This window comes from Mauremys mutica, chromosome 9 (assembly GCF_020497125.1).
Source record: "Mauremys mutica isolate MM-2020 ecotype Southern chromosome 9, ASM2049712v1, whole genome shotgun sequence".
Taxonomy (NCBI): domain Eukaryota; kingdom Metazoa; phylum Chordata; order Testudines; family Geoemydidae; genus Mauremys; species Mauremys mutica.
Window position 1 is genome coordinate 74,362,302 of NC_059080.1, and position 17,456 is coordinate 74,379,757.

Below are 17,456 nucleotides of genomic sequence, written 5' to 3' on the forward strand. Positions count from 1 at the left end.
ATACAGGATAAAACAGATTTATTTGGGTTTTAGACCCCATTGGGAGTTGGGCATCTGAGTGTTAAAGACAAGAACACTTCTGTAAGCTGCTTTCAATTAAGTCTGCAGCTGTGGGGCAAGTAATTCAGATCTTGGGTCTGTGTTTGAGCAGACTGGCATGTCTGGCTCAGCAAGAAGGGGTGCTGGGGTCCCGAGCTGGCAGGAAAAGCAGGGGCAGAAGTAGTCTTGGCACATCAGGTGGCAGCTCCCAAGAGGGTTTCTGTGATCCAACCCATCACACCCATGCACTGCTACAGACTAGGGACCAAATGGCTGGGCAGCAGTTCTGCAGAAAAGGACCTAGGGGTTACAGTGGATGAGAAACTGGATATGAGTCAACAGTGTGCTCTTGTTGCTAAGAAGGCTAACAGCATTTTGGGCTGTATAAGTAGGGGCATTGCCAGCAGATTGAGGGATGTAATCATTCCCCTCTATTCAACATTGGTGAGGCCTCATTTGGAGTACTGTGTCCAGTTTTGGGCCCCACGCTACAACAAGGATGTGGAAAAATTGGAGAGAGTCCAGCAGAGGGCAACAAAAATGATTAGGGGGCTGGAGCACATTACTTATGAGGAGAGGCTGAGGCAACTGGGATTGTTTAGTCTGCAGAAGAGAAGAATGAGGGGAGATTTGATAGCTGTTTTCAACTACCTGAAAGAGGGTTCTAAAGAGGATGGATCTAGACTGTTCTAGATCCATCTAGTGGTAGCAGATGACAGAACAAGGAGTAATGGTCTCAAGTTGCAGTGGGGGAGGTTTAGGCTGGATATTAGGAAAAACTTTTTCACTAGGAGGGTGGTGAAGCACTGGAATGGGTTAGCTAGGGAGGTAGTGGAATCTCCTTCCTTAGAGGTTTTTAAGGTCAGGCTTGACAAAGCCTTGGCTGAGATGATTTAGGTGGGGATTGGTCCTGCTTTGAGCAGGGGGTTGCACTAGATGACCTCCTGAGGTCCCTTCCAACCCTGATATTCTATGATTCTATGAACTGAACACACATGGTATTGTAACGGCATCCCTGACAGTACAGTTTAGCTAACCATTTATTGCAAACAATTTAATTTATCAAACAAATGTACAATCTTTTCTACCATCAGTTGTTTCCAATCTTAAAAAAGAGAGGCAATATCTGATACCACCACTACAACCAGCTACCCCCAGGTTGCAACTTGCAAGCTTGGGGAGGGATAGCTCAGTAGTTTGAGTATGGGCCTGCTAAACCCAGCATCATAAGTTCAATCCTTGAGGGGACCACTTAGGGAGCTGGAGCAAAATCAGTACTTGGTCCTGCTAGTGAAGGCAGGGGGCTGGACTCAATGACCTTTCCGGGTCCCTTCCAGTTCTATGCAATAGGTAGTTTCCACTGCAGTTAAAGGCACTTTTGTTTTCTGAGGCTGGTCACAGTTAATTGAAGCAAAGGTGTGGATTCAAACTTCTGGCCCTAAATCTAACCTTTTCAGGGGGTTCACACCTTCATTACAACACAGAACTAAATTTGCAATTAATATTAGCCATAAGCATTTTCAGACGGCTCTGGTTAGCATATTTATACAATATGTTTTATTATTAGTTTGGGGCCCCGTCCTCTGAGGGCCCTAAGCACCACTTTGACCCCTTCTCTCTCCACTGTGTAATAACAGAACTAATTTTGACTCCATTAGGAGTCTTGTTACATGCTGCAGAGCTGAAATCACTAGACCTACTCTGGGCTAGTGATGCTGAGTACTCCAGCACTGTGCTGTGTGCCCCTCCCCTCTAACAGCTGAAATCACTGAGTGCTGCAATCACAAAAGAGTTGGAGGGGGGATGCATAGCCCAGTGGTTTGAGCATTGGCCTGCTAAACCCAGGGTTGAGTTCAATCCTTGAGGGGACCATGTTAGAGAGCTTATTCCTTCACTCTCACACTTCCCTGGTCCTTCTCACATGAACAGAGAGCAACAATACCCAAAGTCCAAAGGTGCAAACAATTCAATATTTATTGGGGTGAACATCCAGCAAGCTTAAATCCAAGTTCCTTTATTTTCTAATCCCAACTTACTTCCAGTTTGCCCCTAATTTATATAGTAATATTTTTAGCTATATCTTAACCAATCATTCTACTAAAATTTACCTAACTAATCCTAACATATTGTAACATGATTAGCTAACCAATTATATCCCACCACAGTAATTAGTTTACACCCAGCAAAATTAATTATACAGCAGACAGAAACAATTATAGAACCAGACAGAGACCATGCAAATAAACATACAAAACACTACAGAAGTGAGGATTTCACAACTACATCTATACAGACATAAGGGTTCTCCAGCTGTGTCTATTGATAAGTGAGTTCTTACCAGACAGAAAACTATCAAACTAAATTTCCTTTTACATGTTTTAGGCTCTTTCCTTTCTCTGGAGGTGATAGATCAGATCACCTTCCTAACAGCCCCAGATTGCCTTATTTCAACATGACTAAACAGGGGCTCAGACTGTCACAGTGAGAGAAGGCCCTTACACAGATAGACAATGATTTTGATTCTTTCTTTTATACCTCTATAACTAGCTAAATGATAAGAATACACCTAAATTCTTAAAGTATAGGCCAGACAGGCTTGAATATCTATATCCTAACAGACCATATAGGGATATCGGGCAAAAATCTGTCTGGGGATTAGTTCTGCTTTGAGCAGGGGGTTGGACTAGATGACCTCCTGAGGTTCCTTCCAACCCTGATATTCTATGATTATAGTCAGTATGTGCACTGTTTGCTAGCCAGCAGCAAATGCTGAGCATAGGCAAGTTCATAAAAGAAATAAGTAAAGAACCTCACATAATCTCTCCTTTCCCTCATGCACAATTTTAAATTAATCCTAAAGGAGGCTGTTGAAATCTTGACAATTTTTACATATTAGGTTTCTCAGCAACTGAACAGGAGACTATTAAAGATTGCCAGTAGCTATGGGATGAGTGGTTTAGTCCATGCATAGATTAAAAACTGGTTAGGTGATTATAAAGTAAGAGCAAAAATAAATGGCCAAGTTTATGTACAGAACAAGGTTAATAGTGGGGAGCCCCCAGGATAACTGCTGGGGTTGGTGATGTTCATTACATTTAACAATGATCTGAAAGTAAGTGTGGTGGTTGGGAAGGCAGGGGAGGGAAATAGCAAAGTGATGAAAGTTACTGATAATACAGGATTATTCAAGTTAGTCTAATCTAAGTTCGTAAGGATTTAAGAAAGCCAGGTCTTTGTGCAATGCTCTAGTTGATAACACTGAGCATAGATGAGTGCAGCTTGGAGAGAATAATTCAAATTGTATGTATGTATTGTTGGCTTCAGAATCCACTGTATGTCACAAGCATCACCATGATCAATTCAGTGAAGGGGTTTGTTCAACAGATCCCAATCAAGAGCTGGGCCCCACTGTACAAGGCATGAAAAGCCAACAATCTACATGCAAGAGCTGTATCTTCCTATGTGTTTGTACAACGCCTCGACAAAGGGGCTTCAGCCTAGATTGGGACTTTAGTTTTTGCGGCTACCATGACTCTAATGTTATTCTAGCTCAGCTTCTCTTTTTGTGAGCACAGTTTGTGACTGCAAAAGAAACTATAAAATCTGAATACTTGAACTTAGATCTGATTTGCACTCACAATCACATAGTAGAAGTGCAAATCCTCAGATTTGTGCCTTCATTTCAATTGAGGGTAAGAATTCTGCCGGTTCAAATGCACCCGCAAAAGGGAGGACATCTTCTTTAACAATATTCCTACAAACTATGAAGAGGAAACTGCATATTAGGGCACCAGAAAAACATAATATTTACATTTAGCATTAGCTAACAGTATTGACACTTGTGCTGCTTGAACTGTGGTTGTATAGCAATTACCTTTATAATTCGATGTGGAAATTTCATGCTCTAATTTCCCAGCCTTCAGTTCCTTGAAGGTTAGTTAGACCTGAAGCGATATGTCAGCTAAAACAATCATGTACATTATCAAGTTCTGCAAGTAGGTGGAATAAGGAAGGAGTTAAATTTTCATTTCTCAATACACTATCCTATATGGAAACTGCATACTAAGTTGCTAAGTTCTTCTGAAGCTAAGGTATATATTGTCACAGAGGCAGTCGATCTTACTTTACAGACTGTAGTGTACCCACAGGAATCACTGAAGGGCTGCTGTCTCTGGGGTGGAATATCCTAACTGTTCAACTACGCACAGCAACATTACACAACAGTTTAGGGCAGGAAATGAAGTATCCAGCTAAAACATATTTCCACCAACACCAGGGATTTCCTTCTTATTACAGCAAAAAGTTTGGTTAGTCTGTGCTAAATTTGTTCACTTCAGTGGAAGCATATTTTATTCTTATATTACCCCTTAATCTTGTATCCCCATACAAATATGAAAGAATTAAACAGTTTTCTCCTAAAGCGTTTACTTCAGTTATTTGCTTTTCACTCTTTATATTGTGGTTGGCCTCCCACATGATATTGCTTCTGATTCCTGGCTGGATGACTGAAACTTTTCGTTTCATAAAAAGTTCATAAAAAGATCCCTATCTCTAAACACTCTAACAGAGGACTGAGGGGAAAAAAATCTACCCTTCATATTTACTGAGTGCCTGGGGAAGCCACAACTGTTGACCAAAGGTGGAGAAGAAATGTTACTTCTTTCTAGCTCAAAATCATAGAATCATAGAAATGTAGTTTTGAAAGGGACTCAGAAGGTCATCAAGTCTGTTCCTCCCATGCTAAGTATGAACTAAGTGTACCTATTCCTAGACCATCCCTGAGAGGTGTTTCTCAAAGCTGTTCTTAAAAACCTCCAGTGATGGGGATTCCACAACCTCCCTAGGCAATCTGTTCCACTGCTTAACTATCCTTATTGCTATGAAGTTTTTTCTAATATCTAAACTAAATCTCCCTTCCTGGAGGAACTATGCTCGTTATTTCTTGTCAGTTGCCACGGAAAACAACTGGTCATCGTCATATTTATAACAACTTTTTACATATTTGAAGATGGTTATGTCCCCCCTTCGCTTTTTCTTCTCTAGACTAAACATGCTAAATTCTTTCAACTCTTATAATTTTTGTTCTTCTCCTCTGGACTTTCTCCAGTTTGTTCACATCTTTCTTAAAGTGTGGTGCCCAAAACTGGACACTGTACTCCAGCTGAGACCTCACCAGTGCCAAGTAAAGCAGAATAATTACCTCCCATGTCGTACATAAGATGCTCCTGTTAATATGACCCAGAATGACTTTTGCTTTTTTCACTGTAACATCACACTGTTGAATCATTCAGTTTGTGATCCAAAGTAAACCCCAGATCCTTTTCTGCAGCCTAGCCAGTTTCCCCCCATTTTCTGTTTGTGCTCTTGATTTTTTCCTTTTTAAGTGTAGTACTTTGCACTTGTCTTTATCTAATGTCATATTGATTTCTGATCTATTCTCCAATCTATCAACATCATTTTGGATTCTAATTCTGTCCTGCAAATGTCATCTGCAAATGTTATAAGCATATTCTCTATGCCAGCATTCAAGTTGTTGAAGATATTGAATAGTATTGGACCCAGGACAGACCCTAGTGGGACTCCATTAGATACATATTCCAGTTTGGTAGCCAATCATTGATAACGGCACTTTGAGTATGGCCTTTTAAGCAGTTGTGCACTCATCATATAGTAATTGTATCTAAACCATATTTTCCTAGTTGGCATATGAGGATGTCCACTGGGCTGGCTATTCTGTCATAGAAGGAAATTAGGTAGGTTTGGCATGATTTGTTCTTGACAAATTCATGTTGACTATTACTTATTGCCTTACTATCTTCTAGGTTTGAACAAATTGATTGTTTAATAATTTATTCCAGTATCTTTCTGGGTATTGAATTTTGGCTGTGTAGTTTATAATTACACCCCGCCCCCATGACTTGTGGTCAGCCTTACAGGTGAACTCTTTATTACATGTAGAATTTAAACAACTTTCATGTTTTTTAACCCAGTTTCGTGATTTGGGAGGGCCTGACTCATGAATTTTGAATGCTTGAAATTGACAAAACGGTGTTAAACAAGCACAACACACAACAATGCATCCACTGTGAGCAGCTGCTATCCATGGCACCTTTAGAAGTGAATATCATGTTTCTGCAGAGAGGAGTCATAAAGACCATGTTTCAGCATATTGTTCTACCCTCCTATAGAAGGATGTGTTCGGTACTGGATATGTTTCAAAGTATCTGAGTACATACTGTGGCTTACAGATGAATAGGAGCAGAGTGGGACAGAGACTAGCCAGAGGTGGATTAGGGGTCTGTGGGGCCCTTGGGCCAGAGCAAGTGGGGGTCCCTCCCCACCCCTTCCATCTGCAGTCCTTCTCTTCCCACATCGCTCCTGTACCCTCCAAACTAGGGTGACCAGATGTCCCAATTTTCCTGATATTTGGGGCTTTGTCTTATATAGGCACTTATTAACCCCTGCCCCCTGTCCTGATTTTTCACACTTGCTATCTGGTCACCCTAGTCCAAACTGAGGGGCCCTGGCTCCACATTTAATACAGGGCTAAAGGAATAGGAGGAATGGGACAATCAGTTCCTCAGCCTCACAGATGGAGTAATGGCACTCAAAAGTGAAGACAACAAAGAAAAACAAAACAAACTATATTTTGTCCCAAAAGAAAGACAGCCTGGTCTGACCAGAGACTGGTGAATGGTCTAGCAAGCACATGGGCTGATATTTGTTCCTGTTGAATTTTTACTCAAGGAAGTTTTCATTTAATTTACTTCATCTTAAGTGCTGCCTGGTAAAGTAGAACAATGCATATCACATCAGATCACAAGCCCATGCAAGTCAATGGGAATCCTTCCAGTGACTTCAATGTGTTTTTGATCAGGCCCGTATGTGTTTAACTTAATCTGAGTGACATGTTTCTGCCTAATAGCTGTATCCACTCAAGGGTTCCAGGACCCTGGTGGTTAAGGAATATACAACAATCTCCTTTACTCTTCTTTTAGTTTGATTTTGTGACATAGCCGCATAGGCTACAAACTTTTCCTAGAAGGGGAACGTCTACAGTCCTGAGTTTCTTTGTTCTGAATTTTGTATTATCCTTTGGGAGAGGCTTACTTTATTCACTGATGTCATGTAGCTGAATAAAAATACAGTTTCATAACAGACTATGCTGTGTGCAGCCTTTGTGACAAAACAAGTTTGTGTTTCATCACAAGCAGGAAACTCTCAAACCTGAGTAAAACTTGGCTTTTTTCTTACAATTTTTTTTAACAAAACAAGAGAAAAAATGGCAATGAGGGTTCCTGTGTTTATTGTTTTTCACTGATTCTATATCAGATGTGCTCACTGTATGCCTAAAAGTATTTTGCCCCACCTCTGCTCCTCCAACTCTCAACCCTTTAACCTGTACCTGAGATCTGAAAGTCAAGCTGGGTACTTTATTTTTCACACATCATCACCATTCTGCAAGCTCAGTTATGTCCTCATTTACAGTTGTGCAACCCCGTTCTCTCCAAATGATGCCATCAGATACATCTGTCCAACCCTATTAGTCATCAGAAGGGTTTGCACAGATTTAACTGAGGACAATTTGGCCTGCAGCATTTTTACTACTGGTGGTGATTGTGCATGAGAACGTGTGTAATCAATATGTGATCTGACAATTTCATTTTTACAGTCATTTTGCAGAGTAGAACTGCAGTTTAATGCATCACAGCAAGACATCGCTGTCACTTTGTGATTTAACAAGGCAAACTGGGTTTACTGCATATGGAGTAAACACACAATCATGATAACTAGAGCTGGAAAAGGCCCAATACATCTAGGTCAACTCCCTGCCAATAGAGATTGCTCTCTATTGTACGGTTGCCAGTGTTTTGTCTAGTCCAGTTTTAAGTAACTCAAGCAATGGGACATCCACCACTTCCATTTACAGACTTTCATAGTTTAACAGATGTTACTGGTAGGAAATTTTCCTGATATTCAACCTACCTGTTCTTTTACTGTACACCTACCAACACTGCCTTATATCACAGGGAGTGATGAACTAAAAGAACTTAATTGAGGCTAAGGACCTCTCTCTTCTCGGCACAGATTACAGTGAACAGCGCAGCAGTCTGCTGTTCCTAAGTGCTTACAGGAATCAGTCGCTTTCAGCAGGCGCAGCACAGCTACAAGTTATATTTGGCTATGTTTTACTCCCTTTAATCCCATTTAGTGCATTCAGTTAAAACATGTCTTGCTGAGAAAATGACTTTTGATACAAGTCTGGCTTAACAGCTTTGGGGACTGCTTAGCATCTAAGGAGGCAGCTTGGGATATGTGTTCTCAGTGAGTTAAATACAGGTGATGAAAGACTGCTGTATGTGCTTAAATTGATAACTGAGGATTAATGACTGTTATAAATATATTCACCACTCCTGGGGCTAAATTCAACCCTGTAGATGCCTTTCGGGGAGGGGAACAATTCATGTCTGCAGTGGAAGCTGGGGTGATGGTGGCAGCCATGCAATTGCTGATCACTACTAGAGGTTCCCCAGGGGAGGGTAGATTTGGATTTCATCTGGCTGCATGAGGAGCCCCTCCAGCAGAGGGTGCCCTGGTTTGATGCTGCTGGCTTGCCCTGGGCCTGCCCACTTACCTGAGCTGGATAACGATAATTATGCTTTAATTGCTATTGCAGGGCATAGCTGATTTAAAATGGCTATATGCTGTCACCTACACCTCCTTGTGCAGTTCAGAGTAGTTCAGGAGTTAACTATGTTAACACTGATCTGGGTGATGCAAGGAGAGTGCAGTGTCTCCTCAATTACCAGATCTATCATCATTTTTATTGATGTCCAGTTATGCAGTGATCAGCGTAATCCTAAGTATCAGCCTGACCCCATTGCACCAGCCTCCCTGCTTATAATTAGCATGCTTAGCCACAGACTCCAGCACGGGTGAGTGCAAGTCAAAGGATGACCAGCAGCAGCATATGACATGACGGCTCTATAAACTCTAGCTCAGCAATGCCCCTGCTATACAGCTAGAGGAAACAAACATACTGTTTGCCTTAAAATGGCATCCATGGGTTATTGTTTGAAAGACGCATGTTGCTAAACAGACTAGAGACGATTTAGTTTGTGCCATGATAGGCACATAGCTCCTGCATATTTAATGTTTTCAGGTGGAGTACCCCATGCTGTTGCAGACTGGCATAAATTACCTCTCACTGTGTCAGCTGGCCTCCCTCTGCCCCAGGTGGGACTCATCCCAAGTTGTATTGCCACCATCTGTTCTCCTTTGTTTTTTCTGCCAGGAAAGGTGTGATGATAGCTTTAAGTTGCAGTCTGTGGGCAGGGGGAGGCTGCTGATGGGTGTGCTTAGGGATCAGTTGGCTTGCTAAGGCTGTGAGGGTTTCCGACAGAGGGGACTTTGTGGCTGTTTTCTGCCATTGCAAACTTCCCCAACAGTCTTTTCAGCCCTGAGGGTCTTTGCCAGGGTTTAACCCTGAGGCTGATGTGAATCTTGTTACCAAGAGCTGAGATAATCTGTCTTCCAAATGTACAGTATATTTCAGTATAGTGCATCATGCTGTTCCTCTGAAAGGTTCACATGAATTTTTTCCTATGTACAGCAAGACAATGCTGCTTAAAATACAGCAGGCCTATGAAGCAAAGGTAGGAGGTGCTGTACAAACTTGTGCCAGTATGCTTCAGTTGTACAGTATTGGGAGAGCTTTTACAAAAATCCTACTCAGTGAATGGGAAAGAAATGATGTTTTGTCAATCCTGCACTCAGTCTAACTATCCTTATTATACACAGCAGGCTACCTAGGTACTAAATCAGGAGCAACTAAATGGTAAGATGCCAGGAAGTCCGTCAATCATTTCTAATCATCACATTATGCTTGAAAATATCTTTAGAAATGGCTCCTGTTGGGCATGTGCTGAAGAAATGGTTCACAGTACAGAACCCACCATAGTAGGCAGCATAACCTGCCACTGTAATGCTTTGTGAGTTCTGGTAAGGCTAAGATGATTCTGTGTCTGAAAAATAAACATTTGCAATAAAAACCAAAATGAATCTAGCCTACTTTATACTTTGGTTTGAAAAAGTGGTTTGGGCACAAAATGTGATGCAGACACATTGGATAGGCTTAATAGAAGCAGAAAAATCAATTGATTTACCTCCTATGAAGGTAATTGCTTTTATCTGTGTTTTTTGTACTTTAGTGCCCATGTCACTCCATCACATAAATGCAGTGTCCTTCTTTCCTTCCATGGCCTTTAAGGGAAGGATTTTCACCTATTTATAAATAATTATATTTACACAACATTTCCCCTCCCCCCCAAAAAAAATCCAAAAGCTTTTTACCATGTCTCATACTCACTGGGCCTGGTTCTCTTTTACATTAAGATGGCCACTTTATAGCACTCTGGTAACATAAGACGTCCTTAAAATGGATGTACAGTACATTACAAAGCAGTGTAAAGCGACTGTAGAGTAAAATAGAATCAGTCCCCTTGAATCCCAAGGGAACATGCTCCTTCTGTCTCCTTCCTTCAGTTCCACCTTTCAGCCCCTTTGGCTTGAAACAGTGTTCCAGTTAATGTACTCCAAGGCTCCTCCCTCTGATTCATAAACTATCGGAAAACCCATCTGTTCTGCAAATCTTTCCAGTTACAATGATCTCATGCCAATTTTTGGTGCCATTTGTCCTTTTAGACCATAAGCTGTTTGGGCCAGGAAAGCACACTTTCGCTCTAGTAAGTATGTACAGCTGATTTTATCATTTATAAAGTGATGAACACTTCTATTACACTATATGAATAATAAATACTAGAGTGAAATCAGCCACCTCTGGGGTGGAATGCAGCTGCTTCACTGTATTCAGGATCACTAGATGCCTGTGCAAGGCTGGAGATGCAGAAGATCGGACCTACTTATACTGTGAGGTGAATTTAGGTTCAGATAGATGGGATGTAATTATGAGAATTTGAATTTAGCTAGGAAATAGGGCCGACATGCTGACTAATGTGAAAATTGCCATGGGATTTTAAACAAATACAAATGTTCATCACAGCAGATTTCATCATTGTAAAGAGCAGGTGAAATCCTGGCCCCACTGAAGTCAATAGCCCATATCCCATTGATTTCAGGGGAGCAGCATTTAATTCCAACAGCATGGTGCTCAGTAGCCTTGTGCTTAGACTTGGTTAATTTCTGATACAGAAAAGAAATGCTACCAGCTAAGGCCCCCATTGTGTGATCCATTGAGGTCAACGGGTGTAATGGTCTGCACCTAGCAGGACTGGGGCCTACATCCCCACCAAACATTTTCCCTGCCAAGTCCTGACCCTGCAGTTTGTGAGATCCACCAGGACACAAGTCAATATGGTGTGGCTGCAGAATTATTACTGTGAATAAGAAAAAATAAACCAAAACTACTGAGACAATTTATTGGGAGATTTATCATTTCTGTATAAAAATTATCAGACAAATGGATCCTGCCTTGCTTTTTACTACTGTGGTCTTAATGAAGTGACTTTTCATTTTCATATTAACATATCTCCCATCCAGGTATACACTTCATGCAATGTCTAGGATTCCAAGAAGGGTTAATTAGAAATGCAAGCTCCAGGGGCGGCTCCAGGCACCAGCGCACCAAGCGCATGCCTGGGGCGGCAAGCCGTGGGGGGCGGCCTGCTGGTTGCCGTGAGGGTGGCAGTCAGGCAGCCTTCGGCGGCATGCTCGTGGGACGTCTGCCCATCCCGTGGCTTTGCCGGTGGGTACGCCGAAGGTGTGGGACCGGCGGACCTCCCGCAGGTGTACCGCCAAAAGCCACCTGCCTGCAGTGCTTGGGGTGGCAAAATACATAGAGCCGCCCCTGGCAAGCTCATCTATTTTATTTCCAGGTTGGAAATTTATGTGCACTGTATTGTAACAGGAAAGCAGAAAATAATACTTTGGCATATCAAATTGATTTCAAAAGGTGGGAAAGCTTAAATAAAAACAAATATATATTCTGATAAGTCTCTTGATTGACTTCCTTTATGACACCATTACCTCAGAAGCTAATTGAACTGACTTGGCTACTTTCTAGGGTAGCATGTTTACACTGAAGGTGTCACTTTTTAAAGCTTCAGCAGTCACCAAGTTAGTAGTTTTATTATTAGAAATGGGTAGATAATGCAGACCAAACAATCTGATAAATTCTGCTACCTCGGCTGCTTATGAATGGCATGAAAAAAATCATAATTTCCTTAGATTTTATTTTGCTTTTCAAAATGTTTTGCCCCTGTTGGATTCCACCTGGCATCTCGTCTTATACTTAGTCCCTCCCCAAAGAACATAGATTGTATCTTTGTGTGCTGTGTTTGCTCAGTGCTTTGCACAAGGGATCCTCATCCATGACTGGGGCTCCTGGTTACTACTGCAATACTAGTGACAAATACTAAATTCTCATTCTGTTGCCTTTTTTTTTCTTTTGGCAAACCGTTCATTGACAGTTTTCACTTTTCAGAATTTAAGCTCATTTGATTCATCACTACAAAGGAAAAAATTATTACAATAAATGTATAGTCAAGTGTTTACTTGCTTATATGTGTAAAATTATGGGAAGATGATGTGTACGCTTGATGGCTACCTAGTTAAAAGCAGAAGTTACCTTTAAGGCAAGCTGGGCAGCTGTTTATAAATGTGTATCCAACTTCTGTTTATATTTATTCATTCTACCCCAGGGTACCTAAGGAATGTGACTTGCTTTCCCTCCATCTACATTCATATTGCACCATGGTTACTGTTTAACAATGAAGTGACTTTAAAAAGACAGCATAGACACATTTTCCCCAGCAGTAATAAAATGCTTCTCACACCCTTCCCATTTGATTTATTTCTCAGAGAATGATCCTTGTTGCTGGTATTGTGTAAGTGCTTAGCCCTCACCAGGATACATAAAACACAAACTTCTACTTCACAAATGATCTACCCTCCCTGGCGATTAAGGCTAGTATCTGTGATTAAAGTATTTTATTGACACTAGGATACTGTGGGGAAGAGCTCTGTGTAAAAAGCTAGATACATAATCATGGAAAAAATAAGGGTCAAGAATAATTGCTGACAGAGCTCAAAGACTCAAATCTGATGAGGCTGTGGCTACACTTAGCACTTCAAAGCGCTGCCGCGGTAGCGCTTTGAAGCGCTAAGTGTAGTCAAAGCGCCAGCGCTGGGAGAGAGCTCTCCCAGCGCTGTCCGTACTCCACCGGGAATAACGTACAGCGCTGGGAGCCGCGCTCCCAGCGCTGGGGCTTTGACCACACTGGCGCTTTGCAGCGCCGCAATTTGCAGCGCTGGAGAGGGTGTGTTTTCACACCCTGCTGCAGCACTGCAAATTTGTAAGTGTAGCCACTTGTAGCTAATGTGACAGGGCATGTTTGAAATTCTAACATGTCCTCCTGGGGTGTAATGTTTTCTTTTACTATCAATTCTCCACTGTGAGAGCTCCACCAGACAAATTCCTAACTGCTCAACTTGGTCACCCTTCCCTCCACAGTCAGCCTGTTGAGTCTCTGGGTATCACAGAGGCCTAGTGGATTGCCGCTGCCAGAGTCATATTTGAACTCACCTTGGGTAGAAATGAACAAATTTCCTTCCAGCTCTGGTGACTCGCAAGAATAGACCCAAAAGAGGGCAATGAAGGGATCACATGTCACCCATGTGTGTGATTATAGGGCAGGGGATTACAGTTGTGATTATAGTTGAGGGGACAACACCCTCTTCTCCCTAACTTCTGGCTGACTGAGAAAAGGAGTTAGAGGCAGCTGAACTGAGCAGACTCTCTCAGCCCACCTATCTCCTATATACTGTTAAGCTCCATTAGGCCACTAAGGTCTGCTCTACTGTGGGCTTGCAGGACTCTGCAGCTTGATAATCAACTCTTTGCTTAGGTTCCTCACCTGCTGGCTCTGAGTGTTTGGAGAGCAGGAGCAGCAGCATCTCCTTTGGAGGGCTAACCACACATGGTGGCACTGCTATAGGAGACAAAGGCATGAGTGTAGGAGAGGGTGATGGGGGAAAGCCAGGAGGGAAACTGGAGGAAAGAGACAAAAAGTAGGGGAGGGGAGGGAGAGGCTAGGGTCAAAAGCAAGGTAGGAAAGAAGGAAATGAGGGGTTTGGGGAAGAGCCCTGTCGTGCATTTGGCAGTCCTCCCACACTTTCTTAGAGGTCAGCCTGACTGTCACCCATCCCACTGAGCTGCCATCAGGTGCTGCAGTTCCCCCTGCTAGCACTTAAAGGCTCCCACTGAGAAGACTGACTTGGGGTATCTGGGTGGCCTGACTACCTCCCGTCAGGCTGCAACCCCTGCTGGATCTGAATAGGAAAACAGCAGTGTGGGTGGCCCAGCTGTTGAGGACATAGGGCCTCAACATTAGCACTGGTTCCCTCAGCCAGACCACAGAATATCCCCCCGCTTCACATCAAGGCTTTTAGCAGCAGACATCTACAGAGATCTCTGCTACTAACCCCCAGCAAACAGGAACATTAGCTCATTAAATAATTTGGCATGAAATATAGCACTTTCAGCTGTGCAAAACTTGGCAGTTCTGGGGAGAATGAGCTGGTGAGTTTGGGGAAAGGGAGAGGAAAGTCTGGAGAAGAGGTGTTGGTGGGAGACCTTGGAGGGGTCTGTGGGAAACAGAGAATTCTGGGAAGAGTGTATATAGCAAGAAGTCTGGAAGGGAAAGCGGAGAGGCTGGAGTGTGATGTAGGAGGTTGACACTGAACAGACTATCTGAATGCTGTTCCAGACCAGGATATGGAGCCCTTCAAAGACTGCTCTGTAGCAAAAGGAGACTGAGGTAAGGGATGGAAGCCTTTTTTTTCTTTCTTTCTTCTCCAAAGGGGAGGGGAGGGAAAGGAACATATGTTAAAACCTGTTCTGGTTTGCAATTAAGTGGTGGTATTCCAGTGATGTAGGGGAATTTCTCTATTTTTCCCTTTCCCCAACTTTTGAGGGCACAATTATTCCACTGATACACATTGCTAGTAGTGTATCCATAGTTTTTTAAAAATATCCTACAAAACCTTACAGTATAGTAACCTTAATCTCATCCACTACTCAATCTGTTTGTTAAACTATCAGTGAGATATTTAAAGTACAAAACTGATGTTTGAAGTCAATGGCAGAGGAAGGTGCTCAGCAGCTCGGAAAATCCTGCCCAAAGTGCCTCAGATTAGGCACCTGCAACTCAGTAGATTATGAAAAATCTGCCTGTGTGTCTTCTGCCCAAGGTCACAAGGGAAATCTGTTACAGATTCAGGAATAGAATCCAGGTCTCCAGGATCTCTGTTCAGTGCCTTAAGAACATGACTATCCTTCTGTGTATGCTTTTTTGTTGTTGTTTTTTTTTAGCAGCAGCACAACTGTGAGGAATTGACAATCTGAAGCAATATGCGGCAAGCCTGCCCAAACCTTAGGGTAGAGTGGTGCGTTAGCTAAGTAGATGCTTGCCTAAAGCGGGTATGATGCTGTTCATTAGCTGTACACTCGCTGTGTAGCCCAAGTTATTTCTCTGACAGATTTAAGAAAAAATGCTCTTAAAAACAATATTTTATTTCAGCAAATATATGAAATCCAGAGTAAAGTAAATATATACCCTCAAGGTTTTAACAAGATTTTATTTTGTACATGTTGTGTCACAAAATGGATGCACCTTTCTGCCTGAAAAATAGAAAATGCCTTTTAGTTTTAGCATCAAAATTTGAAAAGAATTGTCCTTGCTTTTTACTATACTCTCCAAAAATTGCTAGTATTTCTGACTGCTGTGTGTGTATATATATATAAAGGGTCTTCTAGCCTGTTTTGTTTCCAAACCTGTCTTTGTAAACTTGTAACATAAAAACATACAGTGTGTCAAATCTGATTACATCAAATTACTGTGTATTGCACCGGGTAACCTGTTTGAGAGATGCAAAAATCCCTTTTGTTAAGAGTATTATTGAGAATGAAATCATTTGTTTCTACTATCTCCTCCCCACAGATGAAATAGAATTGAATTGATTAACTTCCACCTGTGTGGTACTGCTAGGACCATCAGAGAGATGTCAGTATATCATACTACTCAGTACTGACTCGATCTACCCTGTGGCCATTCTACCAATGATGTGGGTGTTGGGTTGCAGACACCTCATCTTAACATGTGTCTTGCTAGTAATTTTTCCAAACTGTTTTTTTTAAAAGCAGATGGTCGAAAAGGAGGAATTTTAATGAATTGGAACTATTTGTACCAATTTATAAAAGGCTGTACATTTTATGTTGTGTATTAGGGGCAGATAATTTTTAGGAAACATAAGTAGTGTTTCCAGTATCATGTTAATTCTTATTGTCTTGGCATATTCAGTTTTTCCTTTGTATAAAATATACAGCTTGCTATGTGCTCCCCTCCATTATGCAGTCAGGGGTTAAGTGGAGTATAATTTCCTGCTCCAAACACTGGAAATGGAAATTGAGTTTTTCTGGAATTAAATCACCTTGGATTCAGAACCTAAGAGAGCTGGATCTGAACCCACTGTTCTGGATGTAAATACCAGAGGTGCTCAGATCTGGGCCAAATTGTAGATTTTAATTTTTAGTACCTTAGCAGGATATGTGTGTGGGTGGCTAAGATTCATATATTCAAGTGGCCATAGAAAACAAATGTTGTTTTTGTAGCCTTGTTGGTCCCAGGATATTAGAGAGTCAAGCTGGGTGAGGGAATATCTTTTATTGGTAAGAAGCTGGTTTTAAAAAAAATTACCTCACCTACCTTGTCTCACAAAAAACAAGATCATGGGGGGGGGGGGGGAATTGTTTACATTAAAAGTCTGCACACTTATTCGAAGGGTGGGTGGAGGAAGGGGGTGAATCTTAATCCTTATATAGATGAAATGCACAGATTCTATAGAATCACAGGTGACATAGACAGAAAATTGCATTCAGAGATGTAAGGCAGCCTATTAGCAGCCCAAGCTCTGAAAACCCTAAGGCAATAACTTGAAAGCTTCAAATGCAAGTGTCACTGCAGTCTGCTGGAAAGCCAGATGCTGCCATGAGAAATGGATCTTTCATACCTTGGTGTCTAGGTTCAATAACTGGTATTCAGAAAAAGAGAGGGACTGGACAGAACAGAGACAGGATTTGGACATTGTAATGGAGTAACTTCATCTCAGCTTCCCTCTTGGGTGGTTTTTTTTTTTAAATGTATATTTTTCTAAATAAAAAAAAAATTGAACAAAATGAGCTGTAAAATACTGTTCAAGAAGATGGTTAGGAATAATATAATGCCAGATTCTTTTCTATTCTTTTCTTACTCAATGTATCAAAACATTTTACAATGTAATGAGTTAGTGAATCCTGTGCTACAATTACATTCAGCAATAGCCAAGCCACAGCCTTGGAA

General features: G+C 41.7%; 1 long non-coding RNA gene across 3 annotated transcripts in view; it reads left to right on the top strand.

The window, feature by feature from the left end:
- Window positions 1-14,357: 14,357 nt before the first annotated feature.
- LOC123377759 overlaps window positions 14,358-17,456 on the top strand; it is a 179,431-nt gene continuing 176,332 nt past the window's right edge. For all 3 annotated transcript variants that reach the window (XR_006582314.1, XR_006582315.1, XR_006582316.1), the window contains exon 1: window positions 14,358-14,876. This is a non-coding gene — a long non-coding RNA (uncharacterized LOC123377759). The remainder of the gene's footprint in view (window positions 14,877-17,456) is intronic.